The sequence below is a fragment of the Chroicocephalus ridibundus genome, chromosome Z (genome assembly GCF_963924245.1).
Source record: "Chroicocephalus ridibundus chromosome Z, bChrRid1.1, whole genome shotgun sequence".
Taxonomy (NCBI): domain Eukaryota; kingdom Metazoa; phylum Chordata; class Aves; order Charadriiformes; family Laridae; genus Chroicocephalus; species Chroicocephalus ridibundus.
In genome coordinates, this window is record NC_086316.1 from 20329383 (window position 1) to 20346532 (window position 17150).

Sequence of the window (17150 nt, forward strand, 5' to 3'; positions counted from 1 at the left end):
TCTGCCTTATTTCCTAGTTAAAAAAAATGTGGTTTGTTGTGAAAAGTACAAGTTAGTTGAATCCAGTGAGCGTGCTGTTAACACAAGTTTGTTGGTACTGAAGGCAATCTAAATCAGTTGCCACTAAACAAACATCAAAACAACCAAGTACTGCGGTCAGTGTAATCTCCTTGTATTCAGATAGGGGCAGAACATAGACGTGCATGCACACACGCGTTTGTACATATGTAGGTGCAGGTACGCAGAAGCCCATGCGTATGTCAATAATGGAAGGATTTACTGGGTTGTATTGCAGAGGGGTCTGCTTGAGGTCTTGCGTGATTTGATGTTTTAATAACCTGGATGATAGAATAAGACTGTCCTTAATTAAATTTGCTGTCAACACCAAGGTGGAAGTGACTGTGAACGTGCTGGAGAACAAAAGTAGAATTAAAAATAATTTTTATGAATTGGAAACATTATTCAAGAAAGGAAAATGGGGTGCTAATTCAATAGGAAGTAGTGCTAAGTGCTGTATTTTGTCAAAAATAATCAGGAGCATGAAGTAAGATTCAAGAGATTAGGTAACAGATATTCCTGAAAGGATCTGGGTCTTATCGTGCATCGCAAGATGGCCATGTCACTCATGTCATGCTGTTGCAGAATAGGAAAATGCATGTTGGGGTTTCAAAAGATGAATGTTAAAAAAGACATCAACGATAAGGAGTGTATACTAAGAATGGAGTACCATGTCCAATTTTAGTACTGCATTCTAAGAAACATCTGAGTGTGTGGGAAAGAGTGTCCACAGGAGAAGGCAGTGTAGGAGGAAATAATGACGTGTTACACTGCCTTCTGCATCTCTGGTCAGTGTGAAGAATGAAATACACCAGGGGCTGTTTAAATTGAAAAGAGAACACTGAGCAGGAGCTTCATAATAATCCTTAGTAACATAAAAGGCTGTTGAGAAAAGAAAGGAGGCAGTCAGTTTGTGGATTGGAGATGCTGTGGTCCTATGTTGTGCAATTTCCTGTCCTATCCACAAGAACTAAAAGAGACTAATTATGAAATGTTGCTGAATAATAAAGATGCTGCAGCACCAGAACACCCTTCAGGAGCAGGGTGTGTAAACTCTGTCTATACAAGATTCAGATGTTTCTGTCAAGAGTAAGAAGTATAGTTGATCCTGCCTGTGGGTAGCAGGCTGAGCCAGATAACTCCCAGGAATACAGAGCCAGAATAGACCTGAGGTAATTCAGTACTGGGATATAATATATAGAAAGCCCATGTAAGCAAATTTTGTGGATGTTCTGAAGCCCAGCTGGCCATCTCCCAGCAAAGTCTTCCTCAAGCTTCTTTTTGTGAGCTTCCCTTGACACTGGGCAATTGTCCTTTGCATTGTTTCAAAAATTTTACCTATATCCATCCCCCTAACCTCTTATCACTTATAAATTCTGTGGCTTTCTAAAACTCTTGAGAGTTTACCCAAAGTAGCTCTGTTCTCTTCTCCTGGGAATTGTAGGAGCATCTCATAGTGGAAGAGTTGCTGAAACAATCATGAGCCGCTCCATCTCTGTATACAGAAGAAGAAACATCATTTGTCAGTTTGCTCAAGAGAGCCTTTTGCAAGGTCCTCCTGGCAGGTAATCATTTTTTTCTGCTCCCAGCTTTAAATTTTGAGGTGACAGCAGGGCTCAGAGCAGACTTGTCACATCAGATTATTTATTTTTTTTCTTTTTTAAGCACTGCTAATATTATTCAGTAGACCATTTGTGTTCACTGTGTAACTGGTTTAGTACTTCAGAATTTGACCCCCCTGATCTGTTTTCATAACTTTAAATGTACATAGCAATGAAGGGAGGTGCAGAACATTAGGGACAAGATCTCCCTCTATAAGCTAGTCAAGAAACTGCAAAAAATTAGTGCCACACTTACCTCAGTACACCTTTTCCTATGTGTAATATCTGCCATAAAATGAAACCTTTCTAAATGTTGAATTGCTAGATGGGTAGCTTATTAAGAATTGTCTAGATTGGTGGCTTAGCTGTGAAGCAGAAAGAAGCACAAGGACAGAAGTGACAGGAGTCCTGATCAGAGCTCTGGGTCTCCAGCCCCAGTCCAACCCTTTGTACTCATCTGTCTTTTAAAAAAGGACACGGGCACATTTTTGTAGGAGCTGAAAGCCATGCAGGAGCCCCTCCCAGAGTTAACACCTGAAGAGCACAGACGTGTTTCACCTCAGTCCTGTCTCATTTGAAGGGGCATGAAAGTAGACTTTACAAGTTTGGAAAGTTAGAAGGCTCTTCAGGTTTACTAATGACTGAGATAACAGAACAAAGACCAAGCAGTTTGTGCCACTTATTCCCAAATGTTTTCAAAACCTGATCAAAGAATTGTATTTTTTAAAAGAGCACTTGCAGAATTTGTAGGGCAACCATTGTTGCCAAGTTGCATACCTTTATCTGCAGATGTGCTGTAGGTATCACCTAATCTTGCATTTGTTTAATGAATTAGTCAAGCAGGTACTTTTAGCTTTGTGGGATCAGCTGCTGCTTGTCAGTGTATGCTTCGGTGCTCAAAGATCAGTGTCATCTCCATTTCCTGATGTTTCATGCATGTTAACTGGAAATACAGACCATATCTCTGCCCTCATGCAGGAGGCATTGTGTAATGACTCTCAGTAAAGTTCTTGTGTGCTTCGTCCCATGTTCTTTCTGTTGGGCGCTAACATGCTCCGTTGGGTCGCAGACTGTGTGCTTTGCCAGAAGTCACAGATAGAGCAAGAACAAGGCAATATAATAGTGCTCTGCCACCTGCCACTCTAATCCTCTCCTGCTCCTTAGAGGCATACACAGATAGTTTAGATTCACTTTAATTTTGATATATGTAATTAATTTATTGCTCATGTTTAGATGTAGCTTTTTGGCCTTAACACTAAGGAAATGATCAAAGAATGTGCAGTAATACCTTAAAACAGAAGCCTTGGTGCAAAATATTGGGTGTACAGCAGTATGGTGATATGCCTCTGTCCTAAACACTAAAGATTTAACTTTGATTACTGACTAATGTTCTTATGGACATTTTTAACCTGAGAGCTCACTGCATGCATGGACTGCCCAGCTGCTAGTGGGGGACAGAAGAGATGAGGTGCCATGAAATAATACTCTGAGAAGAAGCTGAGTGTGGAAATCCCCAAGTCAGCCAAATACACTTACACCCATGCGGTCACAGTGTGGCTTTGCACTGCTATACAGGGATCGGGGCTTTGAAACTAATACGAATAAAAAGCTGTAGTTTGATCAGAGCAGCCTACTGATGTAGTAGTATGTCTAGTATTGAAGCTGGCTTGGCAATAGCTTTGGCATTTGTTACTTTCTACTTCCACAGAGACCGAATCAAGGTTTCTGATAGACTTTAGGGCCCTTTTCTTGGTGTAGATAGCTTGGAAATGTAAAAAATCCCCTTTAATGGAAATATAGAATGGTCTGGGTTGGAAGGGACACTTAAAAATCATCTAGTCCAACCCCCTGCCATGGCAGAAACATCTTTCACTAGTCGGGGTTTGCTGATCAGGTTCAACCTGACCTTTAGCACTTCCAGTGATCGGGTATCTACATTGTCTCTGGGTACCCTGTTCGAGTGCTTCACCACCCACATCGTAAAAAATTTCTTCCTTATATCAGATCTGAATCTACCCTCTTTTAGTTTAAAGCCATTACCTCTTGTCCTGTTGCAACAGGCCATACTAAAAAGCCTCTCCTCATCTTTCTTACGAGCCTCCTTTAAGTATTAAAAGGCTGCAATAAGGTCTCTCTGGAGCCTTCTCTTCTCCAGCCCAACTGTCTCAACCTCTCCTTGTAGGAGACGTGTTCCATCCCGCTCATCATTTTTGTGACCCTCCTCTGGACCCGATCCAGCAGAGGACTCTAGAACTGGATGCGGTACTCCAGGTGGGGTCTCACCAGAGCAGGGTAGAGGGGCAGAATCACCTCCCTCAACCCGACTCAGGTGCAGGACTCCTCAGGCTTGTCAAGGTCTGTCTGGGGACCTGTCCGTCAAGCAAATCAATTGCACTACTCAGCTAGGTATTTGGTTCAGTTCTGTGTTTAGATGGCACTTACAAGACCTGGGATGAAACATGAGCAAGACCAACCACAGCAATGCTCACTGAGTAGTGCCAAGCCAAGATCTTGAGAAACAAGTTTTTAATTATCACTTGAGGCATTAAGCCTGGAGGGACTGATTAGGTTCTACATGGACAGCATTATTTCTTGAATTCTCTGACTTTGGAGTGCTTGACTTTTAACTTCAGTGTACTTTTGTTGTATTTTTTTTGAGGTAATAACGTCTAAATTTATACTTTTACAGTGGATGTTTTAGTACTCAGTATTTCAGTGAAAACAGTAGTGAAGTTCACTGTATAGTCTTGGGGAAAAAAAAAGGCGCCGAGTTACAGGCTTCTTAAATTTTTTATAGCACGTCACTGTTTGGTTTTTTTCTTTTATTCTCCTTTGTGTAACATTGTAAATATTTAAATATGGCTCCCAAAAATAAAATCTCTATAAAATGTTGAGCTCCTGTTGAAGGCTCTAGGGATTTAGTGTGCTAAGTTAGAACTGGTTGAATGCATTTTAAAAGTAACTTTTGGCTGTAATTGTTCGCTTCAATGACTTCGACTAGTGGTCAGAAGTAAAAGGCAGGGGACAGGCCAGCCTCCTGGTGACCACTGAGACACTCTGACGTCCAGGTTCTGTCTTGGGGTTCCAGCTACTCCTGAGCAGCTGGGATGAGGAATGTCTATTGTAAGCTCCCAGTATTAGCACATATTGAGCAATACCAGCCTGACTTGGTTTAGACACAGTGGAAACTTGCAGTCGCTACAGAATATTCGTTTTAATTTGCAGCGATTTTGAAGGAGAAAGAAGAGTGAATTTGTATTTCTGTTGCTTAAGCTTTCTAAGCAAAGGTTTTTCAGGAGTGGGAATTAGCACTGCTTTCTCTTAGTAAGTTCTTGGAATTAATCCTGGCTGAAATGGAATCAGAGGCAAATGTGTGTTATTAAAAAGCTCAATGGTCAAAGAAATGCACTTAGAATTCACACTTAGTGAAAGCCTTGCTGTTTTTCAGTTGTTGGGGTACTGATTTCACACATAAGCATGTGTATGTGTGTCTAATATATATATTTATAAAAAATAAGAGCATATTCAGCACTTCAGAAAATGAGCCGCCTCTTTTATTAATCTGAGTGTACTCATATTAGTGTTAAGATCTTGAACTGATCCTCCTAAAACATTAATTGTTTAAATTAATAAAATAGTATATTATGTGAGAAAGTGTGTGTATTACAGAGCACTTTATTGTTTATCTGGCTTATTAGTTAGTTGTGTATTAAAGCAGACAACATTTACACAAATAATTAGATACTTCTGTGACCTTGGTTTTTATGTATAAAACACAAGAGTAGCAAGCGCAGCCTGATTCATGGGGGCTTATTGTTGTAACCGCTATTCATGTTTAATTGGGAAAGTACAGGAAGTACACATTTTTCTCATTTAAAACGTCTACTAGACTGAAGTTTGTTTCTCATGGGTGTTTTTTAAGAAATTTATTGGAAAAAATTGAAATTCTTCATAAAATGTGGCTCTCAGCTGTAGATACTGGTATATGATAAGCATTCTTTACAAGCCTTTAACTTAATTATTTTGTTATTTATAATAACAAGAATACTGAATGTTTAAAATTCCATAGAAAACACTGGAGTATTTTTGCCTCGAATGTTGGTGTAAGTTATCTCAGGTTCACTCGTTGGGAGTGATGGTTTTTGTCAGTTTGTATCTTTGCTGGCATGCCTAGCAGACCAGTAGGGGTCACTCTATGCATTGAATTTAGGAAATGTGTAAGTAATTTTAATTACTGTTTTTAATTGTGTATGCTAGCACACTTGAAAATAGTAAATCCTAGAGAACAATTTTACTCATTTTGTGTTATATTATTCTATTCTCTTTGAGTTGGGAATATCCATACAAAACATATAATAGTTTACATTTTCTAAGCTAACTGCAAAGCGTGGATGTGTCAGAAACTGGATGTGTAATGATACTGTTTCAGGAGGTTCGAACTTTGAGAGAGTCTTCACAGTTTGCTGAAAAATTGTGAAGAGCTGCTGAAAAGAAAGTGGTTCTGTTTGGAGCTGACGTATTTCCATGCCCTGACACAACAAAAGAGGCTGGAAAGTCTCATGAGGCAGGTTGATGGCCCATGTAAATGCTTCAGTAATATTTTCTTCTATTTCACTAAAAAAAAACCCAACAAACTTTAAAGCCATTTTAATGAGTTTAGTGGAAAGATACCAGGCATATTTTTCCTTCTAAAATGTGCATCTGTTAAATGAAATAGATGACTGATAATATCGTGCTCTTCTAAGTCAGGTGGTTAATCGTGCAACTAGTTGATAATCAATGTGGTCACTTCGAACCAATATATAAGATGCATCTGTTTCCAGTTTTTCTGTAGTAGGAATGTTATGAAATATTTCTTCCCCTCCTGCCCTCCCCTAAAAATCTATATCCTAGGATTTGAAATGTTTTCTATACAAGGTTGAAGAAAGATGAAAGGACGTAAGCATCTCAGTCCTTTCTTAAATGGGGCATTTAACCAGTTTTAAATTAAACATGAAGGCTGAGATTTGTTCCTTGTAATACTTCCATTACTGAGATTTCTTAATGAGGAATGCATTGCACATAATTAGATGTAACTATCCGTGTTGTTTGTTTTCGTGTCCTTCCCATGATCTCCTCTTCCACACTTATTGCCGTAGTTTCTGTACATATGTTATTCTGTGCTACAGTTGTGCCTGCAGGAGCTCACATACGGCTCTCAAGCCTTGTTTCAAAATATTTTGAAGCTATTGAGAATCTTCAGTGCAAGTGGTCTATGGAGAAAGCTTTGTTTTCCAGGAAAAACTACTCCAGCCAGGTGCTCTAGCTGAGATCCAGGACCTCAGAGTTCAGTTTCTGATTCAGGCAAGTAACAGTGGTCTGGTAGTTTGCTTCAGAAAAGCATGGAGAACCGTGCAGAGTCAGGTGAAACTGAGAGAGTAAGAGTGTATTTGTAATATTTGTAGGCTTTGCTTCAGAGGTTACCTGTGTGATTAATTTCTGTAATACTGGTACAACAGCAGATGGGAGCAGAAAGAGGTAATAGCAAGATAGTAGGTAGCAGCATTGCTTGTTTTTCTGTGCCTGCTGAGATTTGCTTAATTTGATTGATGAGCAGTATCTGAAAACTTGTGCTGATCACTTTTGCACACATTCCACTCTGATGAGAGAACCAAAGATGTGCACAAATGTGTGTCCTTCTCCCTTTTTCCAATGAGTTGATTGAAATTGCACTTATGTTGCTAATTTGTGCATTATAATAAAATAAATCTTTATTTCTTCCTTTTCCTAACTGTTGTCTTTTTACTAAGAGTTGCACAGCATGGGAGAGTGAATGGTGGAGGAACAAGTGGTGGAAGAGATTGTTAATGTTTTCCTTGTGTTCTTATTTTATAAAATTGATATTTTGCTTGATTAAGTGTTCTAAAAAGTGATACCTTATAAGCACAAAAATGCCTTCAAATGTCTGTGATACATTTTTGATTGGAATAGAGTAACCCATTTAGTAATCCTGTAAAGCTATGAGTATCTTTTCAGTTACTTGAATTAACAAAATTACTTCAGCTTCAGTGTAAATATTTTTTAGTGTAGCATGAGATTACTTTTTTTTTTCCTTCTTCTAATGTTTGTTCTCTGCATCTCTAGTGAAGTCATTGTAGCTTAAGTGAATTACAGCTTTTTTTGATTCTCTCTGGCCGCAGTCTACTGGCTGTTCTGGTCATCTCAGCCTAAAATATTTCAACACCTTTATATGTAGCCTTTATTTCTTCAAAACTGATCTTTGAAACAAAAGCCTGTTCTTCTTTTAATTTCAAATACATTATTTTTTATTATGCTTACCAAAACTTTAAAAGATTGAACATGTGAATATTTCCACCTCTTCAGTTGATGAATATGTGGCAAAATTCTGCAGTGGCTCAAGTTAATGGTATGTTGCTAACATGGTAGCAATTTAGATTATTAGTTTCAGTTAGGTAATACTAATGGTTGCTGTAGCACATAGTACTTAACGTGGCCTATGTATGATTTATTCTGATGGTTAATGGTAAATGAGTAGTGATAATTGGGAGATTGTAGTGTGTTTTTTTTAAAAGGGTATGTTTGGTTAGGGCAAATGATTGTTGCATTACTCAGTGATTAATTGTATTACTTCTTGCAATTTTTCTTCAAAAAGTCTATCTGTTCTGAGGTAGATTGAAATAAGACTTTCAAGGAGAGTTCAGGGTCTCGATATGAATTGGGAATATGACAAAATGTCAGCATACTGAACTACACTTTCAAATGGCAACTTAGTGAATGAGATACCAGAAAAAAAACACCTGAAATCCTTTTACTACTTCATCCATGGGCGAAACATACGCTCATCTCTCTTGAAAATATGTCCACATAATGATTTTTGAAGTATGGTGACAAAATCACCAAATTCATATGTTCAGACCCTATAAAGGGAACAGGTTCAGTATCTGAGAAGATAAAAATATTCTGTCACTTTATTGACTGAAGCAATGTTTCAGTGGTTTTAGATGACGTGTGATTCTTTTCTTTTTCTTTATATACTGCTTTTCTGTACATACATTATAAATTTTTATTCTATTTAGGCTTTTTTTTCTTAAATCTCAGATGCACCATTACTTTTTTTTTAACTCAAATCTTATTTTACTTAACATAAAAATCTTAAAACTTAAAAAAAAGTGGAAAATTAGTAAAAAACACCCGAACAGTTCACAGACCAAAACAGTTAGTGATGTAACTGAGAGTTGATAACAGTCGAGCCACCTAGGCAGGGTGAAAAGACTTTTTACAATGTACAGTAGTAAATGTCGTACAGGTTTTGGAAGTTACTGCTTGTACACTGAACTTTGTAAAGAACACAAATCGGTCTTTGTCAAGGAGCAGAATAAGAAGACTGAAGCTGGAGAAGGGAGCAGAAAGTGACATGGGAGTGCAGTGAGAAGTCGTCTTAAATCCTCAGTGTGGGACGCTTTTGATGTGCCTTCAGTGCAAAGATGAGCCCCTGCTCAAAGGAGCCCTCTTAAGTAACGTGTTTTCCGATAGAAAGATGTCGTTATGTGATGCAGGTTGTAGTGTCTTGTGCTTTGGGATTCAAGATAGCGGAGAGAGAACTGTAAATTACTGCAAATTAGTAAACATTTTGTGACTACATGCATTTGTTTTTCTTAGTCTTTCAGGATTCCTTTAAAAAATGTAGGTTCTTAGTTTATTGTAAACCTTTTATAAGACAACAGCCTATGGCACTAAAATCTATACTTCTTCACTAACAAAGAAAGATGCCTCTGATGCATAATGAATCCAAATATTAGTTTTTCTTTTGACTTTGACTTTAACTCCATTGAGTTCAACTAGGAAAACAGAAAAGTCATTGCTTCAGCGTAGTGTGCCTGTCTAGAAAGATGGGATGATACTGCTACAGGCGTGCTTTGAGCAATGGCTTGGGCATTTACCCAGTTCATATATCCCTGTCATAAAGACTCAGTTTCTGTTCTTTTGAAGTCAGATGCAGTGATGTAGGCTTTCTGTGAATTATTCACAGGGAAGAAAAAATCTTCTGCCTCTTCTGAAATAGAAAGAAATATCTGTGATGTATGTTTTCCTGTAATGAAATAAAGAAATACTAAAATAATGCCCTAAATATGAGCAAGTCATTTAGATTCTTCCATGCTACAGTTAGGATCTGCTTTAGGAAAATAAAAGCTGAATCTAAAAGGATTTAAGTAGTAACATTACAGATGTAAAAGTCACTTTATGTTATCTAAAGATTGAAAGAGCAAAGTGTGTTTATTATAATTCACTTTCAAATTCTGCATGTCCTTTATCTGTGCATTTGTCAGCAGCCTGCCATACAGTCTCTGTTTCCAGTCCTCTTAGCTTCTATTCTATTACAGTGGAAATGTATGGCTTCTTGCCTTTCCTAAGGGAACTCCCTCCAAGGTATGTCCAGCAAAATTTGGGCATATCCTTGATTTTCAGAGTGACTCAAAATAGATTAACTTCACTGAATGGAGAGATGTTTCTTGTGCTTCAGATAGATACTGTGCACTTCAAATAAAGCAGTTATAGATCCAGAGTTAACTTAAAAGGAGGTTCACTTGGGTTTTTTGTGTTTTTCGTAATTGGTTATGAATTGCTGCCATCATCTGTATCAGTGTCAAGGCTTTGAGCCCAGATATTTATGCATATCAGACAACTGAGATGAAGAGAATTTCCTGTTTTCTGTATAAGCACGACGTACAAGAACCAGACTTGGAAAGGACAAAACATAATTTGTCTGCAACTTCTTGTCTAAAGATATTCTTCTTGATAATTTTGAGTTCTTATGAATAAAAGCTTATGTAGTGAAGGATTTTATGGCAGGGATGAAGAAGACTTCTTTGTTTAAAAAAAAAAAAGTCAGTGCTAGAATAAGTTTCTTAAATATACATAAAATAGCATCCTATCTATACTGTCCGTTGTCTGGAGTACTTCCTCTTCCCTTCCCACTGACTTCAAGAACATTTCAGAGAGTTTGCTTTTCAGACATTTGGCATCACATACATTGAATGTGTGACTGTTTGGTTTTTTTGTTTTTTTTTTTTATTTTACATTTTCCCCTTAGGTCTGTACATATTAAATACGCATGGTTTTGTGTATGTGCAAACAAATGCTGACAGCTAACCATAGTATCTGAGATGACACAGTTTCTGTTAGAGGTGTACCAAAGTAACTGTAGAAAAATGTTGAAGATGCATTTGAAAGCCATTTGGTAAGACTAAGTCTTTGGTTTCATTTTTGTGAATCATTGTAAATATTGGCTTCTGGGATGACATTTTCCATCACAAATAATTAGTAAACATTGAAATTCTTCTTAAGTTTCAGTGAGAACAATTCACCTGCTTCTGAGAAAAAAAAAAACAAAAACAAAGGGAAAAAAGTGTCTTGCCGGGGTTAATGAAATAAATTAAGTCTTGTAATTGTTGTGCGGCTGCTTTTTTTTTTTTTTTTTTTTTTCCCCCTTTGGAGTAGAAATTGGGAAACTCGATCCAAACTTAGCCAAATGACCTCTGAAAATCTCGGTTTAGCCCAAGGTTTTTTACAGTCTGAAAGCAAAATTCTTCTAGGTTTTCTGCAGCAATTGTGTTACAAGAGCACCAAGAAAAGAATAAGACACATCTAACTATTCTTTTTGTCTGAAATAAGTTTCAGTGACACAACTGAACTGAAAATAGCAACGCTGCTATCATGTTTTTTCTTCATTAATAGGTCAAATATAGGATAGTCCATGTTGTTTCTACTGAGAAATAGCAGAAGATGTACTCTACTTGTTATAGGCATTATTCACTTGCATTCCTCTGTTATTTTTAAAGCATGGTTTTATCTATGGATAGGACTTGGATTTAGTCAACCTCTGGTGTCGTGCTGGTTGTCTAAGTCACAGGATAGGAGATGCCTTCTCTGAGAGCTGAGTCTTTTACCTCTTTCCCCTTGAAATGGAAAGGATTTTCTGAGTATCTTAGGTGGCTAGTAGTTTTATTTTAAATCTGAAAATTGTTTTCAATTGTAAGTAGTTAACCTGAATGTAAGGCTTAACTTAGAAAGGCTGAACAACACTTACACATTGTGAAGAGCTGCTTTTGAACCATCAGCTCCTTTTCCACCTCAGAATATATTTTTTTTTTTAAATAAAGACCTACTTGCTCCTGTCTACTGTAATACGTGAAATGGAAAGCAAGTTCTTCTGAGTTCTCTTCTGTCATCCATGTACCCCTAGAAGTTTCATGGTTTCAGGTTATTCAGGTACTTGCTGGTTTGAATCAGCGCAGTTTACTTTGTGCTAAAACTGCTTTGAGTTTTCCAGTTAGACTGCTAATGCAAAGATAGATTCTGTAGGGAATGATTGTATATTGTAATTATATCCTTACAGGTTACTCTGCGGAAAATAAGTTTACATTGGTGTGGTTTTCTACTCAAGATAGCAAAAAGGAGAAAGTAATAAAAATAAGAAAATTAATATTTTAGCTGCAGAACGATTTGTATGGAGAGCCTCTGCCCAAGAACTCTTCAGTATTTAAATCAATACAGTTTGAAAGACTCTAATGCAAGGTGATATAATGACCTCTGAAATACTAATGATCAGTTATCACTTCCATTGGGAAACTGTACCAGTCCCAAGCATAAAAATGGTCATTTAAAATGTCTTTACTAAGCAGCACAGAATTGCACAGAACTAAATCTTGAGTAGATCTAGCTCCCTAAATGGTAATTCCATCTTTTTTTAAAAGGTCAGCTCAATTAGATTTTGGCAAGATTGAGTCTTCAGTGTCTCTTAGTATATTCATCAGGACACATTGGCTGGTAGTTTGCAAGTGTTCATGAGCAAAACAGGTTAGTAATACATTGGTACCAGTACAAATAGATTGTCCTCATCACCGCATAGACAAAACACTCATGAGAACTGTGCAATTCTTTAAGCGCTAGTGGCATGATATAATGAAGTTGTATTCCATTAAGCACCTGTATACAAGGGAGCTAAATGTCATCACCTGAGTGTGGCTGCATTTCTGTGATACAACCTCATCTGTTCCGTCAACTAGTTTTGCTCTGATCAATAAGCAGTTTTCTGTGGCCTTTCACTACTGTCAGATGTCATTGAATGATGTAAATACACGTCAGAAACTAGAAACTTGACAGCTCACCTAGACTAAAGAGAGAAGTGTGGGAGGGGGTGTACTGCTGGGGTAGACAGAAATGACAGCTGATGTCTGCTATGTATAAATGATTTGATATTGCTACAGACAAGATTTTTCATTTTCCATAAGCATGCAGCAAAATGGCCATGGCTTGTACAAGTCAAATCGTCAAAAAGGCTGAAGAGGAAAAATAGAAGGCTTTTTATATTACAGGACAGCACTGAACGCAGTGTTTTGAATGGCACGCTTAAAAGTTACCTCTTACTTTATTCTTGTCTTCTGATACTAAATCTTCAGTCCTACTTGCTGTTAAAGTGAAGGAATATTAAATAAATATTGCAAATGTTCTCTTGGGCAGCGTGCAGTGCATAAAGTATCTACTCATGCTAGCATACTCTTTCAAAGGATCAGAGAATTCACTTCTTCAATATTTCACCATAGAACCAAAAAATGGAAAAGGTTTTTTCTTGGTTGGTTTTGTTTTTTTTTTTTTGTAGTTGAAGCTTAAAAAAAACCCTTCAAAATTGACAATAGGGGAATAAAGAAGAAAAGAGTTATATTCCATAGTGGGTAATTGTAGCTGAAATGGGCAATATTTTTTTTTCATTTGAATTTTTTTTGGTTAAACTTCATGATTACAATGAGGATCAATGGCCACAGGAGTTTGTACAAAGAGGAGAAAGCCTAGTACTACTCAGTATTTCATTTATAGTTGTTGTATCTTGTGGTCTCACAAGGTGGAACAGACTCTTTTCTCTGATTTTACCGTAAGGTGTTTACAACTCAAGTTCCAGACCACAATTTTCTGGGAGGAGAGGAAGTTTCTGTAATAGGTGGTTGGGGCTAGATAAACATTCAAGCTGTTTGAACAGGAGCATGGTATTTGGCTTTGTGTCTTGAGGGTTAGTTTAATCCTTCCTATGCAGCACAGACATCTTATCTTCACCGTATTTACTACCGCATAAGAAGGAAAAAGTGATTTTGAAGAGAAAGTAAATATATTAGTAAAATGAAGTCTGTTTCTAAAAAAATGTGTGGTTTTATTAATCTAAAGTAACACCTGCTGGTGCATTAACAGAGAGATCTGTTCTCTAGCCTACTTGTACTAGCAATCTCGCTGGTACCAAGTTGCCCTCCACCTTCCCCTCCTGGCCACTGGCAAAACTGCTGAGAAGATGGGGGTGTTACCTTTGTGTGATGGTGTGTGCATGTGTATACAGGTGTGTAATGAAGCTAACTGTCTATTGTATCCAGTTGAGTCTTTGCTACCTTTATAGTAGTATCATGCTTTAATGTTCTTATCCTTTAGACTGAAGTGTGATTTGTATGAAGAAAAGCTCAGGAGCCCTCAGATTCGGTACTGTGGTTCCTCTACGGCATGCTTTGGGCATATGCCATGTGGCCAGTGCTTATGTGCTGGAGATTTGGTCTTCACAGGTCGCTCGCTGTACTGCCCATGTGTACCAGGATGTCTCAGCTGAGAGGCCTGCTCTCAGAGTGAGTGTCACGATTCTCATTGACTTCTGGAGTCCTTGGTTTGGCCCCTCAGATTATTCTGCATCTCTAAGGGGTTTTCTACAGGGCTTTTAAACAGTAGTTGTCCTTGACTGGAAAACTTAGACCACGTTTCTTGAGAGGGGTGTGAATCTTGGTTAAGAGTAGCCAACCAAAACCACTCAAAAATTAACTGAGTTCCCTGTATTTTCTGGGATCAGGTCTTACTTCTGCCTTTCCTTTGTATTGTTAATAATTACCTTTATGTTGTAGTATTTACCTTTGTGTCGTATACAAGAAATGGCTAGGTGGTCATCTACATTTCTATTGAGTACACAGAGAAGTTAAGTAGGTGATCCCAGGTGACTTTGCTAGCATATTTGGATTAATTCAATGCATACGATGAACTATTGTGATGAAAGGGAGACTGCTGGAAAGCCCTGTGCAGGCTGGTGCTTATTTTAAATCAGAAAATTATTCTGAGTTCATTTCTATTTTGGCTTATGAACTCATTCAGAGCCAGTATTGTTGCCGTGCAAATGAGAAATGTTGTCACTCTTTCTGATACATAAAATGGCCAAAATGATTTTACAATAGCAGTAGAGTGTGTAGAATAATTGTCGCAAAAACAGAGTTCTGTCAAGGTGTAGCTATTAAGCAGGACTTTTGTTACTGACTTAATTGTGGCCAGGATATTACCCACTTTTTCTGGTGGAGAGAGGGAGATAATTGACTTGTGGGGTGGAGGAAATCGTTACACAGAAGGAAGATACTCTGGCTGCAGTCTTGTGTGTCTGAACTCAAGTACGTTGAGAATGGTTATTGAAATTCTCTAGAAGCTAGCAAGTGGGCTCTGCTGCAACTTAGAGCTTTCCTGTGCTTTAGGATACTTTTTAGTATTTTTAAAAATCTTTTTAGATTGTTTTAAAACTATCTACTGCATATTTTCTAACAACTAATTTTTGGGTGTCTTTTTTTTTTTTTTTTTTACAAAATCACCTTTGTTGTACTTTTAATACTTGATTGCTAGTACTGTCAACTGCGATTAGGTATCTCATAGTCAAGTATAACTTCTCAAAATGTTGTAACCTCCAGAATACATTGAAAATCCCCAAATGAAGAAGGTTAAATGCTGTTGTTCACAATCCCACTCGATATGGTATTTTAAAAAAATCTTTCTAGAGCTATTTCTGCAACAGTTCTGAAATACACTTGCAATTCTAAATGTACTGCACAGTGATATAAAGATTAAAACTAATTTGTGATAACAGGGAGTGGTATGGTTGCCCCATACATATACTGATCATAGCAATTTTCCATACGATTCTGATTTTTCACTCTGTGTATTGCATATGTTAAAGTAAACACATAGCCAGGGTTGGTTTTTTTTTAATTTATTTACAGATTTTGCAGTGTTTCTGTCACTTCAACTTCTTGTTCCTTATTAAGACTTCAGAGATAGAAACCAGTAGCTCAGTAATTGCTTTCTTGAATCTGCCTTTAATAATTACATTTAGTAAAGCTGTATCGAAAATTAGAAAGGCAGAGACTAATGGAAAACTAGATTTTTCACTGAATTAGAAAGCAAGACAATCCATATATTGACAACATTTCAAGTTGAAACAGATCAGGAAAACTGTTTTGGACTGTCTGTGCAAAGAGGCAAACACAGGCCTGATGTGCAGTGGCATCTGCATTTTATACAGGCAGAGAAACTATAAGCGATTTCATGTAAATAGGTGTCTTGAGAGGGGACAGTACAAATCTGATTTGGAAGCAAGTCACTTGAGGTTTTTTTTAGTCAGAGAATTTCTTTTTTTCGCATTAACAAAATGTCTAGAAAGTACAACTTTTCACTGATTAAAATGCGTTGAAATAGGAGATGGGGGAACGAAGAAACATGTTTTAAGTTCTTAGTTTAGACTGGACCATAATCTGCGGAAGAATGTTTTCTAGATTGGTATGACAGCACTGTGAGCTAGCTTGTACGAAGGGGGTAGAAGAGGGATGGTATTGGGTCATTATTTAGTCATTATTGGAACTTTTCAAAAAAATTTAAGGCATTTGAATTCCCATTTTAAGAACAAGCAAAAACATGAAAACTATTTTGAGACTTCTATTTCTGATATGTTGAATATTTTAAATGCCTCTTATTACAAGCAGGCAATGTATTTATTTATTTATTTATTAAGGACAGTGTGTTCATTAATAAATGGATGCATTGTGGTACCTTAAAATTAGAAAAACAAACAACTTTAAAATGTCTACAGATTTTGCAGTGTGAAAAGATCATCTCACAGTTCCATATTGTTGGTTAGATATAAAAGCATGTGCTTACAAGATTTGTATTTTAAATGAGGTTTATTTACTGTTCTGCCTCTACATGCTTTCTGTTTTCATGTAGTAACTGAGATGTTTTGTTGATAAAGATCATTCGAGTATCTTTGTGTATTCTGTAGTGTCTTGAGATTGTGCCTTGCTTCAGTTTTATCCTCAAAATAGACACTGTGCCTATCAAAGGTTATTCTAATATGCTCAGCATTTTTGGACACCTTCATTTTTACCCAACAGTAGAGTTACACTTACATGCTACACATTTAATAATAGTTTGCTTTGACAGCATAATACTTTTATCCTGCTGCACTTTAGAACATACTCACAGAATTGGGCACATCTTGCCTGAGTCTTTGTGAGATTTGGATTGAGGTGCATCAATAGAGTATAACTCCTGTGAGATGACACTGTGGACCAATTTAAATAAACACGGAAAAAGAGTTTTGCTTATGTAAATTTATACTGTTTATTTATTGGATATTAAATTCATTTTACTTTAAAT

At 37.1% G+C, this 17150-nt stretch overlaps 1 protein-coding gene across 5 annotated transcripts in view; it reads left to right on the forward strand.

The window, feature by feature from the left end:
• Positions 1-17150, forward strand: part of SNX24 (sorting nexin 24) — a 90641-nt gene that overhangs the window by 13977 nt on the left and 59514 nt on the right. The window contains exon 1 of one of the 5 annotated variants that reach the window (XM_063319709.1): positions 1602-1622. The exons of the other annotated variants lie outside the window; for them this stretch is intronic. The gene's annotated coding sequence lies outside the window, so the exon portion shown is untranslated. Of the gene's footprint in view, positions 1-1601; positions 1623-17150 lie in introns of those variants that run through there. 5 annotated transcript variants of the gene reach the window in all.